We start from the raw sequence: 17,743 nt of genomic DNA on the forward strand, positions 1-17,743 counted from the left end.
TGATTTTGTTTAACCTGTGCTCTGAGAAATGCTGAAGGTTTTAGGAGATCCCTCAAGGGACAATTGATAGAGGTAAATGAAATGGGAGGAGACGGGCTGGGAGTTCCTGTTCTGTCTCTTCTTGAAACTTCAATCAATTGCACATTTTCTTTTTACCCATTAGCTACTTTGAAAGATTTCAGTTGCATAAAAGATCCTGATGCCAACCCAGTGTAAAATTCACAATCTAGTTAGTCTAACTATTCCAAGTCCTACCTTTCCCAGTCTCTTTCATTTTTCACTTATTTATTCAAGCAACATTCGACGTTAGGGATTGTGTTGAATGTTACAATGGATCATAAGACATTGTCATTACATTCTTGAGGTTTAAAAATCGAACAGTACTTTATATGGTTTCAACTACCATATGACTAGGGGTACTGGGGTGACCCCTGCCAGGTTACAGCTATTCTGTGAAACCACTTGCAAAATTTCTGTGCCACTGAATTAAAGAGCATACTCCTGGGCCAGTGGAGAGACTTTTGGGAACAGCAGTTGCTGTGTACACAGGAGAATTATGGAGTATTTCCTACCTTGCAAATCAGTGGTACTCAACTTTTGTCATGTAGTGCCATCTGTTCACGCATAATGCATGCCAGGGATTTACTGAGATTTTGGCCGTCGAGACAAAGATGAACTAAAATCAGTTTCCAGGGATGAGCAATTCCTTTCGCATTAGTCATAATTCCTTCCTTTTCCCATGGTTGGTTGTAGCAGGTCACTGTGTTAGGACAGCCAGGCTGAAGTCTGCAGCTGCTACCTCACAGAGTGCTTTATTTTCTGCCCTTAGATTTTGAGTACATGTTTGCAGAACTGAACTGAATAGAAACAGAGGTCTTTCCTATACACATCTTTCAGCTGTTTATTAAGGTGCATGAGTCAGCACCTAATTGATGATTGTCTTTTATATCATGCCTGATGTGGTATAGGGATAAAGTTCCTTTATCGGCCTGGTACAGTGGCTTACGCAGGTAATGCCAGCACTTTGGGAGGCCGAGGTGGGCAGATCACGAGATCAAGAGATTGAGACCATCCTGGCCAACATGGTAAAACCCTATCTGTACTAAGAATACAAAAATTAGCCAGGCGTGGTGGCGTGTGCCTGTAGTCCCAGTTACTTAGGAGGCTGAGGCAGGAGAATTACTTGAACCTGGGAGGTGGAGGTTGCAGTGAGCCGAGATGGTGCCACTGCACTCCAGCCTGGTGACAGAGTGAGACTCCGTCTCAAAAAAAAAAAAAAAAAAAAAAGAAAAGAAAGTAAGTTTTTTTTATCTTTAAGCAGGGCTAACATCACTGGTAGAATGACTGGGTCAACTGAATGAATTGATCTGAGGGGACTCTGCCGGAAAGCATCTCTCCTCAAATACTCTTCTGGTTCTTAGAGTCAGCAATTCATTTTTTTCCCCTAGTAGTTAAAGCAGTTTGTCTGTAGGCATCGCTATTAATATATGGATCCCTCAGTCCCCATGCCCTCCTAAGGTGTAATTTATGTTATTATCATACATTTGAGTCTTATGAGTCTTACTTAATTCATCAGGTTGACTTCAGTTAAATATTTTTAATTAATCACAGACAAAACTATTTTAAAATTTGAAATGAAGGACATGTAAGTCTGTGTTGACTTTGAAACTTTTAAGAATTTTATAATTTTAAATCTAGAAACTTCCATTTAAAAATTTTTAATATTTCAGAAGTCAAAACATACATATGAATCTTTGACATGCCCTAAAATCACTGTGAGTTAAGTATTATGAAACTTAATTTGGCATGCTTATCTATTAATGAGATCTGAAGAATTGCTGGTTTATAATTGAAGTGATGTAACACTGAAGACATTTTTTTCAAGACTACGTGCACAGTTGATTCATTAAGTAATTTCTGTTTACTGTTGTGTTATCCTTCTCCACTTATAGAACTCAGTAGGACAAGCATGCTTGCTATCCTAGTTAAAAATAGATTAGCGATTAACTTTTGCATTGAAAGTCAAAGAGCCTATATATTTATCTGAAAATGGAATGTGAAGATGCAGAGATATAATTATGATGCATGGCTTATAAAATCTAAACATGCTTCTGAAAGGGTCAGTTCTTTCCCTTAATACCTTAGATTTTATTTTTGAAAGTATGGTGTCAAAAACTAGATTCTATAAATCAGTATGACTATTTATTTATTTATATTTCTTTGACAGTCTCTGAACATGAATATTTTCAATTAATATGCAAAACCAGCAATCAATTTACTCTCTATAACCTGTGAAGTACAGATCATTTAGCCTTTCTATTCAAAGTGCCTCAATTTGGCCTCCACTCTTGTTTACAATATTACATCCTAGTAAACTGCCACCCACACCTTCTATTCTAGTTAGACTGGTTCAGCAAACATGACATTTGTGTCTGTCCTCTGTTACTCCTCTCCAACAGACTGTAGTACTACCTTATTTATCTTTGCCCATTTATATCCTAACTGCCTTTCAAGCTGCCATTGAAGTCCTTCCCCATGCTTGACGTTTCTTTTGTTCTGCTGTGTACTACTTCTACCTCTACTCCATTTCCAAGTTCTTCTCATCTTGTATGTATTACTCATTTGGAATCAAATAACAATAGACATTTCCTGAATGCTAAATCCAAGCATTGTGCTAAGATTATTTCCTCATTTACTCCTCAAACCTAATCAGAAAAAGGTACCATTGTTATCCTAATTTTGATTACAAAACATCTCAAATAATTTAAATGTAGGCCACCATCTTAAACTGGTGAAACCTAGATTACAATGCATATTCTTATCTATTAAATAATGTTACCTTAAATTAGGAGCTAACCTTTCATCCATTTTAATCTTTTCCTCCTCGAGATTTTAAGTTCTTTTGGAATTTTGGAGGATTGCAATTTATATTTTCCAACCTCCCTGACACTGCCTGTCTCCTGCACATGGCTTTTAACATAGTGCTCTGCATTTGGTTGAATCTCAATAAGTATTTTTTCATTGAAGAAAGAAAATCATGTATCAGTGTACTTCTACATAGATTTATAATTTGTTTCTTTACCTTTTTTAGAAACTTATATTTTTCTCTGTAATAAGTAATTACTCATTAATATACCTCAGTGACATGAAATATTCAGTCTACGAGTGCCTTAAATATGTTACCAATTTTTTTTTTTTTTTTTTGAGATGAAGTCTCGCTCTGTCACCCGGGTTGGAGTGCAGTGGCACCATCTCAGCTCACTGCAAGTTCCACCTCCTGGGTTCACGCCATTCTCCTGCATCAGCCTCCCAAGTAGCTGGGACTGCAGATGCCCGCCACAATGCCCAGCTAATTTTTTGTATTTTTAGTAGAGACGGGATTTCACTGTGTTAGCCAGGATGGTCTCGATCTCCTGACCTTGTGATCTGCCTGCCTTGGCCTCCCAAAGTGCTGGGATTACAGGTGTAAGCCACCGCACCCGGCCTGTTACCAAATTTTTTACCCTGGAAACATTGAAATATCCTCAACTCTGGGAAACTTTATTAATGTAATCATAAGATAGACTTTGTATAGGATAAACCTTAGGCAAAATCCTATTCAGTGCAAAGTATGTTTACATTGTCATAGATCAATATTTTTTTTTAAAGAATAAATGAATGAATAATACCTAAAACCACAGAAGTACAACTGTACCAAAGATAGCGAAATTACATAGAATGGCTGTGTATATAACAATTTTTAGTGACCTTTGCCAATAAAACCTTGATACCATTCTTACAGAATCCCTTTAAAACGTCTTACTACTTATCATTATAAATATGGAACAAAATGTTTTATTCATCTGAAGCTAAACTGGGTGTATCTATGGTAGCACTGAAATATTATGTAATACAGTGTCAGCATTTCATCATATACGATTAATCTCATCTTACTTCCGCAGGGGCTGCTGAGGCTTCTTGTGTTGCATGGTAACTATCAACAAAAAGGTGTAAACAAAAGCACATTGCATCGCTTAGGCAGATAAAATATTCTTCCCTCCTAAGTCTATTTCTGATTCACTTTGGGGTGAATTGGTTATTAATTGGGTTGGCAGGCAGAACTTCTGCTAAAAAACATTTCCAAATTGAATAACTGTTTTAGGCTATTGGGGTGTCTTTGTGTGTGAAGAATCAGTATCTAAAGGCTATAATGGGAAGATTATTCATGTATAGGCAAATATGCTTATATTCCATTCTAGAATTAAAACATTAAAGACTCTTAAAGATACATATAACGATTTGTGTTGAAAATGCTTTCTGGCCCTTAAGCTGATAGTAATATATTATTTGTGGATACATCATTAATGCACATGGACTATTAACTCTACTCAAATGCCAGAGCTTCTTGTTGCATTAATTCTAGGCTGTATATATCATTGTTAATAATTATAGAAGTAAAAACCAGCCTATCATCTAGTTAGATATGAATTAAATACATCTGGTTGGATATGAGTTAAACTATAAACTCATGGTAGTGAAGGAAATAATATACTCTAAAATCCCAGATGGAGGCCTCATTTATATTCACCGGGGGTGATTCAGCTCAGAACTTCATCTCTGGTTCACATCCCTAACTCTCTCCATTTCACCACCAGATAGGAAATCTTGACTGTTAGCTCTCCTGCTGAGATTACTTACCGAGAAATCCTTACTTGATTATGGTAATACCACCTGACTTCCCTTGGGAAGACATTCAGATAAATTAAATATTCAAGAATTCATGAATAAAATGAAATCCAAAACATGTTCGTATTCATATGGTCTCCTCTTTTAAACAATATTTTAAAATATTGCCTCCTTATATCTATTTAAGCTGCTTTTAAATAAAGAGGAGCCACAGACGTTCCATGAATATTATTTTTATTTTTACTGAACATGCTTACTGGGAATACATGATATTATGAGTAGCTATTTTTAAATTTATATAAAAAACCCTTTCAGATTATCAATATATTTTTGAGTCTTTGCACTTGAGTGATATACATAATAATTAAACTCATGTTCTTCTGAAATTATTTTTTGTTAGAGACAAGTATTCCGAGAGTTTTTCTAAATGTATTTACCACAGTTGAAATTGTCTTTGAAATTTCATGTTAGGATAATTCAACAAGTGTGTTACTCTTAAAGGGCTGTGATGAATGGGAGAATATTACTTTTTAGCTTTGATATGAGTAACTTTGTCATATTTGGTGAGAAATAAAGTAAAAAGAACTTTGAGTTTTCCCCTCATTTGATACAGGAAACAAATGAAAAGCTTGAAAAACAATTAAAGAAACACACTAAAACTGTTTTCTACTGAGTAAGAGGATATATTCCAGGGATTTCAAAGCAGTTACAGGTAAGATCATTCATTCTCAGATATCTTGTGTGTGTCCTACTCACTTAGGTGGTATCCTACTCACTTAAATGCTGATCAAAGTCAGGTGACCCAGCAAGTGAGTGGAAGGAAAAAGTTGTTTTTAGACCTCATGTGGTACTTGTGTGTACTTCATGCTAAGAGTATACTCTCATTTCTTTACCTACGAATTATATAAACAAAATTTTAGATCAACATCAGATTGAATTTCTGTATTTCTTTTAGTTGATGTAATACTTGGGAAATGTGTTAAAGTGAGGTAGAGTTTGTGAAAAATAATAATGAAAGTATATGTAGGCTGGGCGTAGTGGCTCACGCCTGTAATCCCAGCACTTTGGGAGGCTGAGGTGAGTGGATCACCTGAGGTCAGGAGTTTGAGACCAGCCTGGCTAACTTGATGAAACCTTGTCTCTACTGAAAATACAAAAAAGAGCCAGGCGTGGTGGTGGGTGCTTGTAATCCCAACTACCTGGGAGGCTGAGAAAGGAGAATCACTTGAATGCTTTGCAGCGAGCTGCTGAGATTGCACCACTGCACTCCAGTCTGGGCGACAAGAGTGAAGCTCCATCTCGGTGAGGGGGAGGGCATGGAAAGGAGAAGGAAGTATATGTAGTATATAGTATAAAAGGTATCACTTATTTTGTAGAATAGTTTGTTATGATGGAGTTGGCTATAAAATATATTTCCATGAAGTAATCCTACATATTTCTAAGAGGCAAACTAATAGGATTTCCTACTTACTTCTATGTTAAACAATGAAGCATTTTCATTATAAAATCCCTTGAAATGTGATGAGAAAAAGACCTGAGCATCTGGTAACATGCCGGTGACATTATGCCTAATGTGACTTTTGCTTAGTTGAACATTACAGGAAGTTTTATATGTGAGATATTTAATTCAAATTTAAGAGTTTATCCTGTTTTTGCAGTACATTCCAATATCCCATTTCAACTATCAACTGCTTCTCTGCTCTTCCTTTTCCTCTTATGTCTCAGAAACAGTCAAAGCTCTTGAGCTTTTCTTCCTTGAGTAAGAAAACAGTGACAAATAGGCTCAATGCAAAATTAGTCTTTACCAGTAGGTCCTATTCATTCAGGTCCAGTAGGTCCTGGCCAGTTCATTGGCCAGGTTAATTAACTAATTTAGAGGGTCACCCACATAGTGTGATTAAAGAAGATACTGAGAAATAAAAGTCCTTTGCTCAGAAAAGGTAGTTCACTTATTGTTTTTTCATTGTGTCTATATTTCTCAGTATGATTTATTTCTTTGTATCTAGAAGGACTTTCAACTCTAAAAAATCTATTACTGAGAGACAATTAGTAATACTGTTTATTTTAGCAATATCAACAACTATGGCCTGGTGCAGATGAGTTGAGAACTTTCTCAGAGTAAAACATTCTAGGGAAGGGAACATAATTGGTTTAAGGGACTATTTTCATGTTTCTTTTATGAATGCTGTACATGACAGTATTTAATTAGATAGTTTTCAATGGCTGAGAAAAATACCCTGAAGTGCTTATAATTTTTTAAATATGTTGCTAGATTGTTTTTAAAGAAATTACTTGCAATAATGAAATGTATGTTTCAGGAAATGAAATGGAAATAGTCCAATTTCAGCCAACTCACAATTTAAAGAGGTCTTGTCTATTGTATTATCTTTTATACATCACGTCGCAAAATATTAGTTACTTTAAGATAGAGCTACCTTACGTAGAGTCAAAGCCCTTGTTAATTTGATTTGGATTTACTTGCAGTAAGGAATAACTAGAGTGGATTTCTTTGGAGGATTGCTTGCTTTGATTTTAATTTTGTATTAAAGCCCATTGGGCCAAGAAGCTTAACCAATACTTTCCCCAGGTGTAACACTTCTCTGTATTTATTCCCTAGTTTTCTCAGTTATTTCCTTACTGGAATTCAAAGCATATGGTAATTATAGAAATAAGTTATCTGACTATCATCAGCCTTGTGGGCTTCTTTGGAACAAAGGAAAAGGTGATAATATCATTTTCTGGAATCCATGGATGAAAACTGTAGCTATGTTTGCATTAGGAAAATAGTTACCCGAAACAAATAAACTTACCTTTGGGAGTTTCCAACTCACTTGAAGTGTCTACTCCAGGAGATCTAAATTTAGCAATCACCTTAAGATAGTTTTCATTTCCCTAGTTCTTGATTTGTATAGATTACTACATCTTCCACAAGTTGATTCTATGTAGTAAGTTTATTGCCTAAAATTGGCTTTCTCAGAAGTTACTTCTTTTACTAAGTTTACTTAAAAAAAATTTGTTAAGTTACATGACAAATTGAAAAATCAATGTGTGAAATTCTGGTAAACAAGCAATAAAAATGGTAAAGTGGTAATGTTGATTTTGGTAATGGTGCTTGTGTGTTTGGAAGGACTGTATACAATAGCAACATTTAAATTATTAATCTTTTTGGTACATATCTTATTAAGGAAATAATTTTCAGTTGTTATAAGAGTATATCACTTGGATATAAAACAAAAATTATTTTTTAAAGAGTTCCACCCATTATAGATTTTAAAAAAGTCATTGTTAAGCCAATGTTTCGAAGTCTGTTTATTTGAATAAATTATGAAGCTTTTGAAGTCTATCAATTGATATTGATATCAATGTATTAAAAGCTCTAGACATTCTATTGTCTTAAAATACTCAATTTTAATATCAATTTCTGATTGATACAGGACAGATGTAATTTTTATCACAATTTCTAGTTTAGGAAGCTATAGTCAATTATCTTTATAGTTACATATAATGAATCATTTCAGTTCCAGAAAGTATCTTAGGCTCCAAGTTTAATTCGTTTCTCAGTCTATAGTAAAATAACCTACATTTGAATCTCGGCTTTTGCTCTTAGTTAATATTATTGTGACTTCAAATAAGCTAAGCTGTGGCTAACGTTTTCTCATCTATAAGACAGTTGACAAGAGTACCCATTTCGTAGGCTTACTGTGAGGACTAAATGTATTAATTAGAATTAAGTCTAAATTTCTGAGTACCATGCCTGGTACATAGCAAGAGGGCATTAAAGATTAACTGTTATTATTATTTGATTATGGCGAGTGTATTACTGAATAATGCTGGAGGCAGAGAGATTTAATTCCTAATCCTGGATTTAATTCCTAATCCTGGATTTTTTTAGTTAATGATGTTGAGTACGTTAGTTAACTTGTTTGAGTTCAATCTTAGTAGAAATCTAATAGAATTGTTGTGCTGAATAAGCTAGTTATTTAACTTATTAGTACATATTTTGTCATTATTAGATGTGTGATAAATGATAAGTCAAAAAAAGATGGTAATTAATGACAGAGAAGTAAAGTAGTTGCAGATAACAACTGTAAAATACTAGACTGAAAAGACACTGAAGACCATTGAAAAGGAAACAGAAGTCTGCAACTGGAATGGCTTTGAACACTTGCAATTGCAATGATTTTGAATTGTGAATATGCAGATTATGGGTCAAGAATGATGATCAATTATCACAGATATGGCTATGGAAAATGGTGGTGAAAATAAACTGCAGCCTTACCAGCTAATGATGCTAAGATCAATATGGGACTAGGTAAGTTGCCAGAAATTTAAAGGAAAATACTGAACAGCATAAAATCCCCAGAAAAAGTAAGACACAAATTCAGAACATAAGCTGTGTAAATTCATGTTTCACTAGTGAGCTACATATGTACAGAGATGAGGCTTAATGAAAAAGCAAGCAGATATCAAAGATAAATCCACTTTTAAAAATATAGGTATACAGATTTGAGTGGGAAACTTCTTAACTGAATGCATTTCTTGGCTGTGCACAGCACAAATGGCAGAAAGCTGAATCCGGATGGATTCAGAGTATCACTATATAGAGTACAAAGCCAGTAGAGCTGTTTCAAATTAGAGAGGAATTAATAGAAGTACCAAACCAGAGAGTGAGAATCATCTCTGCTCAAATGCTTGACTTACCACAGAACTTTGCAGGAACTGGAAGACTTACAGAGATCAGGCTACTCGCGAGGCTGAGGCAGGAGAATGGCGTGAACTCAGGAGGAGGAGCTTGCAGAGAGCTGAGATCACGCCACAGCACTCCCAGCCTGGGCGACAGAGCGAGACTCCGTCTCAAAAGAAAAAAACAAAACAAAACAAAAAACAAACAAACACACACAATAAAAACCGCTGCTATAAGACGCCATAGGCTACCTAACATAGGATGATGCAATATTTTTGTATGAATCCAGGCAAGTTAATGGCATACTAGAATAACACCCCAATAATTCTTGGAAGAACAATACAGGATTATAAGTAGCTATAACATACTATATACAATGTCCAGTTTTCTACCGAAATGTCTAAGACATGCAAAACCAAAACCAAAGCAAAACAAAATCCCCAGGAAATTGTGGCCCATGCTTAGGGAAAAAAGGTAGTTGATAGAAACTGACTCTGAGTTGACCCAGGTGTTGAATTTACTAGAAAAAAGACTTCTAAGCAGCGATTATACATTTTAAAATTAAACAAAATATGGTCAAATATTTAAAAGAATTATTTCTAAATAGAGAAATGGTAACTTCATCAAAATGCAAAATTTTAGAGCTGAAAAATACAGTAACTGATACTTTTTAAATGCTAGATAATCTTAACAGAAGATTGAAAGTAAAAGAAGAAAAAAATTGGCCGGGAGCAGTGGCTCATGCCGGTAACCCCAGCACTTTGGGAGGCCGAGGTGGGCGAATCACGAAGTCAGGAGATCAAGACCATTGTGGCCAACACGGTGAAACCCTGTCTTTACTAAAAATACAAAAAAATTAGCCAGGCGTGGTGGCGGGAACCTGCAGTCCCAGCTACTTGGGAGGCTGAGGCAGGAGGATGGCATGAACCTGGGGGGCAGGACTTGCCATGAGCAGAGATCTTGCCACTGTACTCCCGCCTGGGTGACAGAGCAAGACTCCGTCTCAAAAGAAAAAAAAAAGAAGAAGAAAAAAATTGTGAATTTGAAAAACGATTAATAAAATGTACACAATCCGGAACAGAGAGAAAAAGGTAAAAAATGTAAACAGAACGTCATAAACTTCTGGGACATTATGGAGCCGTCTAAGATACGTGTAATTGGAATTCCAGAAGAAGAGAAAAGAAACGAATTAGAAAAATACTTGATTAAATAATGCCCCAAACACCACAGTTTAAGCAAACATTAATCTACAGTTTTAAGAAACTCCACAAACTTGAAGATGAATAAACAGAGAATGTTACTCCTGGACACATAATAATCAAAATGCTGAAAGAAAAATATTGAAAGCAGCCAGTCCAGAAAAAAATGGGAGCTACAAATAGGGAAATTACTGATAAGATAATGATTTCTAGGTGTAGTGGCTCATACCTGTAATCCTAGCTACTTGGGAGGCTGAGATGGGTGGATCACTTGAGGCCAGGACTTTGAGAACAGCTGGGGCAGTGTAAGATGGTCCCTCCAAAAAAATAAAGAAAGAAAGAATATTACCTGGCGTGGTGCATACCTGTAGTTCCAGCAACTCAGGAGGCTGAGGCGGGAGGATTTCTTGAGCCCAGGAGTTCTAAGCTGCGGTGAACTATGATTATGCTATTGCACTCCAACTTGGGCCCAGAGTAAGACCCTGTCTCCTAAAATAATAACAATGACCAATTTCTTGGTGTACTGTGGAATCCAGAAGACAATGGAACAATAGATTCAAAGTGCAGAAGGAAAACAAAAAGCTGCCAAACAAGAACTATTTGTTCAATGAAGCTATTCCTCAAAAGTAAGCAAAATAAAGACATCTACAGATAAACAAAATGGAATTTTCTACACACCAGCACCACAAGATATGCTAAAATGAAGTTCTTTAATTTGAAGTGAAATAATATGGGGATGCCAACTTATATCTATAGGAAGACATGAAGAACACTAGAAAGAGGAAGTATGTAAAAAAAAACCGTATTTATATATATTTCTCTTCTTAATTTTTAAAAATATATGTGCCTTCTTAAGGGAAAATTATAATATTTTATTGATGGTTTTATGTTGTATGTAGATGTAATATAGGTGTCAACAGTAGTACTAAGAATGAAGGGTACATTGAACAAAATGGAAGGATGAGGATAAATTTCTATTTGTCTACATGTCCTTCACTAGTTTCCTTATGTCCAAGCCAACTGCTGTTTGTGAGCCAGCTGGTGACATTTAGGGTATAAATACCAGGAGGCTAATTTTGGAGTCATTGTCTCATTTACATCAAATATTAATTAGCTAAAGTCAACTCCTTTCTTTTTGTACACATACATATGTACAAATATATGTCTGTGTGTATTTTTGGTCGACTTAAAAACGTGATAATTTCTTAAATTGTGGAGGAAATTTGTACATATATTAACAATGTTTATATATATACACACACACATTTTCTCTATAATTTAAGAAATTATCACAGTTTCCAAAATCTACCAAAAATATGATAATGCTATTAAAGAAAATTTGAAACTATCAGAAAAAAAAAAAAAAAAAAAAAAAAAAAATTCTGTGAAAGGCTGATTAGCCATTATCTAAATTGTAGTGATTGTAAATAAAAGACTGTATTAAAAAAAACCACAAGTACAAATGCTGACCATAATAGTTTGTGTGTATATATGACCTAAGGTTTTTAAAAATTTAATTGACAATAATATTATATATATTTGTGGGGTACAATGTGGTGTTTCAATACCTGCATACATTGTGGAATAATCCAATCAAGCTGATTGACATATCTTCCACCTCCTGTACTTATCATTTCTTTGTAGTGAAAACATCTAAAATCCATTCTTGTAGCAATTTTGAAATATACAATACATTATTAACTATAGTCCCCATGCTGTGCAATGGATCATCGGAAGTTATTCTTCCTGTATAACTGAAACTTTGTGCTGCTGACTAACGTCTCCTCTTTCCCTGGTCAGCCCCTTCTCCCAGCCTGGTAACCATCGTTCTGTTACCAGTAGAGGGTCTTGACTGCAAATTGTCCAAGTTCATGGCGTTTTGAACAAAAAATTGGACAAAACGCACAGCAAAGGAAAGAAACAATGAAGCAACGAAAAAACGATAGCAGAGATTTATTGAAAATGAAAGTACACTCCACACTGTGGGAGCCGCCCAGCAGCCGGCTCAAGGGCCCAGATACAGAATACCCGCTTGAGGTTTTCCACTGGCAACTTGGTGTTTAATCTCATGTAAATGAAGTAGTGGCCGGGCATCAGTTTGATTGGTTGTGGACAGCGACCAAAGAGGCTAAAGTGAAGTTACAAAGTTACACTCCTATGCAAACATCTGATTGGTTGCAAAAAGCAACCAATCAGAGGTACTTTCAATTTCCCATCTGCCCCACAGAAAAGGTGGGGGTCTACAAAGGGAGTAGCTTCTGGTTCCTTTGTTACTTAGGTATGGAAAGTTAGGGTTTTCCTTTCACTTTAGTTCTAGAAGTCAGCGCGAAACGCCTTAAGTTCCCTGCCTCCAGACTCTATTCTCCGTCTCAATTCTACTCCCTACTTTTATGAGCTGGACTCACATGTAAGTGAGATCATGCAGTATTTGTCTTTTTGTGCTTGGCTTATTTCACTTAGCATAATGACCTCTGGATTCCTCCATGTTGTTGCAAATGACAGAATTTCCTTTTTTAAAAAAGCCGATTTGTGTGTGTGTGTGTGTGTGTGTGTGTGTGTGTGTATGTCACATTTTAAAAATCAATTCATCTGTTGATGTGCAATTCAGTTACAACCTAAAGTTATAAATGTACTGAGAAGTTTTAAAACCTAGGGGTACTAGTGCAACAAATTTAAATATGTTTTTAAACTGAAATAGAACAATATTTAAATGAATATCAATCCTTAGGGATAATCAGTACTCTTTTCTTGCTAAATGTAACGTTTTCCAATAAATATTTAATATTGCCTTATATGAGAGGATACTATGCCAGATTCTTAGGAGCAACCAAACCTATAAAGTGTGATTTTTGTTTTTAAGCTCATTAAATATGTGGTGGAAAGAACATGCATTTAAAAGGGTTAAAACTGTGTTTACTCAAGCATTTGTTTCAATATGTAGTTCTTAGAACACCTGCATTAAATTCACCTAGGACACTTATTAAAAATGCAGGTTTCTTGTCTCCAATCTACACCAGTTGAATCTCAGTCTCTGGAGGGATGGTTTCGGAATTGGAAATGTTTTAAAGCAACCCAGGTGATTCCAGTGTTCACCAAAGTGCTAATAGCCTTGGGTTAGAGCAGTGAGAAATGGCCTCCAGCTGGAACTGTTTCATAGTCAAGGTTGTACTTCCCCTGGCCCTTAATTGGTGGTTTGGATCTTCAGAGGTTGAGATGAGAGCCGGGGATATTACAAAAGGATGCAGGATATGAACAGCGTGCCAACTTATCTTCTTTTGGAAGAGTGAGTATTTTGGTTTGTCTCAGGTGTGGTGTTTAAAAACTACTGGAAAATTAAGTTGGTGTCATTTTGAGTGTGTCCTTGGTTTCTTTCTATCGATAAAAAAGAAAAGTACTTTTTATACCTGTTAACAATAAACCCTCAAGATAATGAAGTAATTTTAGAGCTACTTGAGCACCTTTGCTTTCAGGAGCTTCTTTCCCATGTATATATACCATACATTTTGGCTATCTTTGCTTTTTCTTTGTTAAGATATTTGAAAGTAAATATTAAACATCCTACTTTTTATTCCAAACACTTCACTATACAGATCTAAGAAGAAAATGCTTTCTTACCTAACTTTAGTATCATTATCAAAACAACAAAATTAATACAATTGTCTCATACTGTCTAGTACCTGGCACGTATTCAAATTTCCCCACTTTTCCCATATTGCTTGATACAGCTGCTTTAAACAAAAAAACAAGATGTAATTAAGCACCACTTTGCATTTGCTTTTGAAGTTGCTTTAAATCTAGAACGCTACTTTCCCTGCCCAAGTTTTAACCTAGAACAGTACTTTCTCCTTTCATTTTCTTTTTATCCCCTGTGTGGTAACTTTTGAATTACAACTAATAGAATCAAAGAGATTTTACCTCTTCCCCCACCCCTTTCATCCATTCATTTCATTCATCAGCTCCTTCCCCTTTTAGGGGATTATTTGTTGAGCCTCTTCTGTGTGCCACACATTGCACTTAAAGCTGGACACGCAAGAGGATAACATGGTGTCTTCTCTATGATGCGCCAGGAATTATCTTGAAGAAAACATTGTTCTTTGGATGAAAGTACAAGTTCCAAGAATGTCATTAAAAAATACACGCACAGATGCACACATGTACCCGTATGTTTAACAGATTGCAGCAAGTTTTAAACAGCATATAAAGTGGTTTTTGTTTATTAAAACCCCGTTTCTGAGTTTATAATACACAGCCATAACATTTCAGCTACAGTCCTGTCCCAAGTGCTGGAAAGTGTCAGGAAATTGAGAGATGTTCTTTTGCTCCTGGAGTCTTATCGAGCTTGAGGAGAACAGCTAATTGAGGAAAGCTAGCAGAGGGAGAACTTTATTTTTGCCCTTAAATGATCTTGTTTATATGTCAAAACATTTTTACTGATGTTGAAGGGTGCTCTGGAATACCCTGCAGCCCTCATCACATTGGGAGCTGTTCCTTTCCTCATCCATCTGGACCTTGGGGAGCTGCCTTAGGAATGAGCAATAGGAGGCCTTCCCTGGGAAGGTGCCCTCACTCATCACATAAGGGCATTTCGGTTCATGACAAACCGCAAATACAACAGTTGTCTCATAAGATGATAATGCTATATTTTTACTGTACCTTTGCTATGTTTACATATATTTAGAGATACAAATACTTATTCTGTTACAATTGCCTGCAGTATTCAGTGCAGTATCATGCTGTACATAATTGTAGTTTAGGATTGGTAGGCTATGCCACATAGCCTAGGTGTGTAACAGGCTAAACCATCTAGGTTTGTGTGAATATACTCTGTGACGTCACACAGAAATGGAATTGCCAAATGATACATTTCTTAGAACATATTCCCATTGTTAACCAACGTATGACTGTATTTTAATTAAAACTGAGAAAAGTATACCAGTCTCTGAGTTCCTAGAATATGGAATGTAAGGCTCATGGTATGTCAGCCCCATTTTTCTAGTTAAAATTTCAGAGAGGAAGAAACCACTTTGCAAAGAAAAAGAGAAATGAAGCTGATGTTGAAGAGAAAGAGAAATGAAGCTGATGTTGAAGAGAGTGATGGAGAGAGGATGATGGTATTTGAGTTGTTCTTGGTTTCACTGTTTGCTGAGGCTAATCCATGAGACACATAATTTCCTAAAGTTCTCTAAGCATAATTTCGTTTTTAAAAAAGGCAGTCTCAGCCGGGCACGGTGGCCCACGCCTGTAATCCCAGCACTTTGGGAGGCCGAGGCGGGCAGATCATGAGGTCAGGGATTCGAGACCAGCCTGGCCAACATGGTGAAACCCTATGTTTATTAAAAATACAAAACTTAGCCAGGCATGGTGGCGGGGGCCTGTAATTTCAGCTACTTGGGAAGCTGAGGCAGGAGAATTGCTTAAAACTGGAAGGTGGAAGTTGCAGTGAGCCGAGATCGCACCACTGCACTCCAGCCTAGGTGAGAGAGTGAAATTCCGTCTCAAAAAAAAAAAAAAAGCCAGTCCCAGTTGGGTTTCTGTCCCTTACAACCCAGGACACAAATTATCTGATATCTACCTACTTTTTTTCTAATTATTTGAATGTTAAATCCAAATTAATAAAAAAGAAGTATTAGAACAATAATAGGTAGAACTTACATAATGCTATGCTATGTCAGGCACTATTCTTTGCACCTTATATTAACTTATGTAATCCTCAAAATGATCTTGTAAAGTAGGTGTTGGTATGATCTGCATTTTATAAATGAAGCACAGTGAGATTAAGTATTTTTTCTAAGTTTATCTGTAAATGTTGGAGTCAACATTCAAACCCAAACAGTCTGGCTCTGCCATGCCATTACGACTATACTCTCTGCAACTGATTGGTATGCTTTCTTTCTTCATATATTTCTGTCCGTGACTGCCACACCATCTCGCAATTATTAAATGAGCAAATGAAACAGAAGTGCCTGTTTTGAAAGCAACAGCCCTGTTTCATTAGTTTATGTGCTTGTGTTCAGCACTGGGGTTGTTGTCTACATTACTAATTCTGTTTACATCTCAACCAACAAAAGTTTGATAAAGACTTTGCACTGTGGGAGATCCACACATAAATTAGGAACAAGAACTCACTCTGAAATCAGCGCCAAGTAGCCGTGTGTGAGCACCCTCAGAATTTTAAGGTGAGCCCATCAACTAGGAATTAGAGTTTAGTGGAAAAGCATGTTTTAAACACTTTAGAAAATTTTTAATCCAGAAATGATCAGTCCCATGCTGATATTTTCTAGATTAAGACATTTTCTAAATTGTTTAAAAATATTTTGGCCTCTCAAAAAACTGATTGTTTCTCTCTCTCTCCCTCTCTCCCCCACCCTCTCTCTCCTTTTCTTTTCCTTTCCCTCCTTCTCTCCCTCCCTCCCTCTCTCCCTCCCTCCCTCCCTCTCTCCCTCTGTCTCTCTCTCTCTCACACACACACACACACACCCGCACACACAGTTATCCCCTCCTCAAATCTAACAACTGGGAATTGTCACAATTCATGCATCACCCGAGGTCTGCTAGGATGACCCTGCCTGCCATCATCTGTTAAAATCTGCATAACTCCATCTGTACCTTGTGGGCTGTCCTTTTGTGGCCTGGTGAATTACATCATCATTATGTGATGCTCCCTATGAAAACCATTCTACAATTTTTATAATAACCATTGATTTAAAAATATATGATGGTAAAAGATTTGTTTCAAATAACTTTGTTTCTTGAATATTAAAGTTTTCAGACTCCAGGGATATAGTTACAATAATACAATGGACGATGTAATGGTTGAGAAGTTTTCTTTGGCAGTGTTCTTCTAGGTGGGGTTTATTTGTGATGGTGATGGTAGAGATTACCTGTTGAGTGAATTATTTTATAAACTGTTAAAGGGTCCGTTTTGTCTAGGAATTCATTTCTTTAAAAGTTCACAAATTATTACTGCCATCTTATACTAAAATATTACATTCATAGTATAGTAAATTGTTATGTTTGGATAGTTTATAGAGTTGCTTTTTATTATACAGAGTATATAAGGCCAGGCGCAGTGGCTCATGCCTGTAATCCCAGCACTTTGGGAGGATGAGACGGGCAGATCACCTGAGGTCAGGAGTTTGAGACCAGCCTGGCCAACATGGTGAAACCCTGTCTCTACTAAAAATGCAAAAATCAG

The 17,743-nt window shown here is 36.2% G+C and overlaps 1 long non-coding RNA gene across 4 annotated transcripts in view; it reads left to right on the forward strand.

Moving 5' to 3' along the window:
• LOC103878996 overlaps positions 1 to 17,743 on the forward strand; it is a 216,446-nt gene that overhangs the window by 59,065 nt on the left and 139,638 nt on the right. For all 4 annotated transcript variants that reach the window (XR_004179432.1, XR_004179431.1, XR_004179433.1 and 1 more), the window contains exon 5: positions 5,279 to 5,377. This is a non-coding gene — a long non-coding RNA (uncharacterized LOC103878996). The remainder of the gene's footprint in view (positions 1 to 5,278; positions 5,378 to 17,743) is intronic.

This window comes from Papio anubis, chromosome 1, assembly GCF_008728515.1.
Source record: "Papio anubis isolate 15944 chromosome 1, Panubis1.0, whole genome shotgun sequence".
NCBI lineage: Eukaryota > Metazoa > Chordata > Mammalia > Primates > Cercopithecidae > Papio > Papio anubis.